A 4,374-nucleotide genomic window follows, 5' to 3' on the forward strand; every position below is an offset into this window, starting at 1 on the left:
TCATTTTTTATGCACATATACCAAAGGGAGAGTGTTGTGTAATTGTAGCTTCGGAATTGTCTAGATTTGTAAAATGATTTTAATTATTAGAGGATTTGTCATCTGCATTTATTTTTTCCTATTGAATTGCATCTTTGACATGTGTAGCGGTGAAGGAGTCGTCTCTCCTCTTGCTTTTCGCACTTGTTAGGTTCTTCTGGAGAGACACTTTTTGTTTTCTTTGGACCTGAATTATGGAAGTTAGTGCTTAGGAGATCCAGAAGGTCTCTTGCAAAAGATTATTATAAACAGTGTGTTGCACTCTTTAACATTCCATACCATTTTCATACAAAATGTAGACATGAATCTCGGTCATCAAAACAATAGAAATCTACCTAAAGTGGCGTTACGATGCAGAAATAAGATCTTAAGAGTCAATAACGTCCTTTTAAGCTTATAAAACTCACTTTTGTATTGATTTCTATAATGTAAAACATAAAGATTAATAAAGTTTGAGTTAAAATAATAAGTGGTCGTTATGTATATACATGCTTTGTTAATTTTTTTTTCCTTTCATATTTAAACCAATTTGTACAAGATCTATATTTTTACTGAATTAGTTTTTAGTTCATGTTACCAAACAAGAACACCATTCATCTAAATCCAAACAGTTCTAATAATAGTAAAGGTGAGATTGGAAGCACTTACCCGAACAAATTATGACTGTGTGCATACATGTGTGTGTGTGTGAGAGAGAGAGAGAGAGTACTGAATTTAATGTATTAATGTACCCACTTTATTACATGATGATACATAGGATCATAAGTAGGATTCGGTTAATGAGCACCAACATAATTGAAAGTGGGAAACAACGATTGGTGGTTTGCTTAGGCAATCTGGATGGGCTTGGGCTCGACAATGAGAGAGTAGGGACGGTCCATGGACTCATGCTCCAAGACACCAATGTCATCTTCATGATCATACATGCACTGGGAGACCCTCGCAATGTTGAGAGCTATGTTCATGAAGGAACAAGAGAAGGCGGTCTGTTGTTGTTGTTGTTGTGCTGATAGTAGCTTCTTGTTCAACCTTCTCCATGCATACCTTAGCAAGTTCCTTGTGTACTGTCATGCTTGCTCCTTCACTACCGTTGTCTCATTCTGTTAACGATAATGTTGAAAGAATATCGTTTTAGAGAAATTTAAGGAAAGAATCCCTACAAGATCAATCAAAATAATGATAAAGGAAAAAAAAATCTTTCGACAAAAATTAGATTTAGCTTCCGATTTAGTTTTCCATGTTTATCATCGCCAAGATTATAATGTTAATGATAATGTTGAAAGGCAACTGTTATAGAGAAATTCAAGAAAAAAAATCCCACCACAATCAATCAGAATTAAAGATAAAGAGAAAATAAAATCTTTCCACAAAAGTCAAATTTAGTTTCTCATATTTATCGTTGCCAACATTATAGGAACTTCAACTATTTAAGTTTGTTTTATGCATTGTGTAACTAAGTCTCATGGTGGCCTTCCATAGTGAAAAATCATGTACGTTTAATGAAAATAATCTTTTCATTGCTGGTTTTATTTGCTTTGTTTTTTTTTATTTTTTAACTTGGTGTCAGAGCATGATGCTTGACAAAGAAGAATGAAGCTCATAAGTGACATGCAGATGACCAAATACATCACTGCCTTCTTCACCAAAGCGAAAACTCGATCATGTGAAGAAAATCTTGAGAAATCAAACTTGGGTTTTCTAAATCACTAGCAAAGCACAATCTACCTTCACAAAAAACTTCATGAAGCAAATTTGGGCTCGCCGAATCACTACCGAAGAGATGACATGATCATCTTTTACAAAGTTCTGGAGCAAACTTGAACTTTTAAATTCATCGTCCAGTTTCAAAGAGGATGTTAACAATAATGTTGAAAGACAATCATTCCAGAGAGATTCAAGGAAAGAATCTCAAGAAAATCAATCAAAGCTAATGATAAAACTGCAATATTTTGTAATAGATCAGATGTGTTCGAACCTAATGCAGCGATCAGAACGTGAGGTGAGAAGATTTATGCAAGGATCGCTTTTGGTGTCCATGTTGTCAGCAGCGTTTGGGCCAACTACGTCTTTAATCGCCTTGAATTCGTCCAACAGCCCCTGCCCCAGCTACCACATGAACTTGAAACTGATCTAATTATTATCTTGTCCACGTCGTGTTTCTAATTATAGGGGCGCTCCGCAAGCTTCCTAGACGAGGGGGGGGGGAAGCTCTCGATGCGGCTGAGAACCTCCTCGAGCTCTTGTTTGTTGGGGTACTGCGGAATCTGGAGTGCCTTCTTCAACTTCCAGCTATCGATCGCCCGCCCTTATTCCCTCCCAGATCAGCCGTCCCGGGCTTCAATGGTTCAGTCGACCGCACGGCCCGGACGGAAACGACGGACTTAGGCCGGATTTTGGGGCTTTGTGGCATGAGAGGAGGTTTTGAGAGGCGCCCATTTGCAGAAATCACCATTCCCGCCCCGCCCAACAAAGTTCCTATCTCAACTGGTCTCTCTCGCCTACTTAATATAATGCTTCTGCCCTTCTTAGCTCCAAATTCAGCCAGAAAACACAGTTAAGCAGAGGAAGCCCAACATTTGCGAAGCAGGCTGTACGTTATAGCCAATACAAGTGACGACGCGTTGAGACATAGTTCACCGAAGATCGGTACTTGACCACTATGTTACAGACTTGAAATGACCAAAAATATTCCTGTTGTTTACAAAACATATGTTGTTCTCTACATTAATTATTTCTGTAATTAATGCTATTAAGACAATCAAGTTAAGTAATGCATTAGTGACTGTGGAAATGAAAACAAATAACATTGCCAAATTTGAAGTTTGATTGATGGGAACGATGCTATTATAAAGGAGAATTAAATTCAATTCACTATTCATGGCGGCTCTTGGAAGTGGGTGCAAGACACGGAGGTCACAGGTGCAAGGAAGCCCCTATAATTAGAAACACGACGTGGAAAAGATAATAATTAGATCAGTTTCAAGTTCATCTAGTAGCTGGGGCAGGGGCTGTTGGACGAATTCAATTGAAGAAAATATCAAGGCGATTAAAGACGTAGTTGGCCCAAACGCTGCTGACAACATGGACACCAAAAGGGATCCTTGCATAAATCTTCTCACCTCACGTTCTGATCGCTGCATTAGGTTCGAACACATCTGATCTATTGCAGTTTTAACTTAGAATTGGATACGCAATTGTGCAACTAACCATGCATATTTGTTGAAGCCGCACTCGATCTGAATCCGATCATGAATTGGGTTGATCCATCCATCTGCCCAGATCCACTACATGGACATCTTAAGTGGATCTGCCACTCAAAATAGACATGCAGACCTTGGAGCCTTTCAATTAACCCCGTTCTCAGGACCAGAGGCAGCCATTTTGAGATCAAATTTGTGGGGCATCAGCATGAACATGAAAGAGAATATGGGTCTGCATCCAAAATGGTAGGCCTGGTCTCCATTTTGCAAGGAGATCACCGATCAGATCCAGTGGCCAGTCTCTACAACCATTTCACATAGATACAGATTGTGTTCTTCTTGTTTCGTCTTAACGCAAACTTTTTTCTAAGGAATAATCCATTGGATTCTGAGTCCAGATCCACTACATATACATCTTAAGTGGATCTGCCACTCAAAATAGACATGCAGCCCTTGGAGCCTTTCAATTAACCCGTTCTCAGGTCCAGAGGCAGCCATTTGAGATCAAATTCATGAACATGAACAACAAACCGGCCTCTTAACATTCAGAAGCTAATTTCCAATTTTCATGTTATGTATGCCGTTAGTATAGGGAAACAATGTTCGTTCGCACTCCGAGGGGATTCAGGTAATTTTACAAAAGCATTTGTTTTTTGACCAATTCTACTTTAGACCATAATGGGGTTTCCATTTAAACAACAGGAATATTTTTGGTCATTTCAAGTCTGTAACATAGTGGTCAAGTACCGATCTACGGTGAACTATGTCTCAACGCGTCACTTGTATTGGCTATAACGTACAGCCTGCTTCGCAAATGTTGGGCCTCCTCTGCTTAACTCTGTTTTCTGCCTGAATTTCGAGCTAAGAAGGGCAGAAGCAGGCTGTACATTATGGCCGGTTTGTTGTTCATGTTCATGCTGATGCCCCGCAAATTTGATCTCAAATGGCTGCCTCTGGTCCTGAGAACGGGTTAATTGAAAGGCTCCAAGGTCTGCATGGTGGCAGATCCACTTAAGATGTCCATGTAGTGGATCTGGACTCAGAATCCAATGGATTATTCCTTAGAAAAAATTTTCACAGGCGTGGTTAAGACGAAACAAAAAGAACACAATCTGTTTTATTTCCTTACACGTTT

The sequence above is a fragment of the Nymphaea colorata genome, chromosome 4, assembly GCF_008831285.2.
Source record: "Nymphaea colorata isolate Beijing-Zhang1983 chromosome 4, ASM883128v2, whole genome shotgun sequence".
NCBI lineage: Eukaryota > Viridiplantae > Streptophyta > Magnoliopsida > Nymphaeales > Nymphaeaceae > Nymphaea > Nymphaea colorata.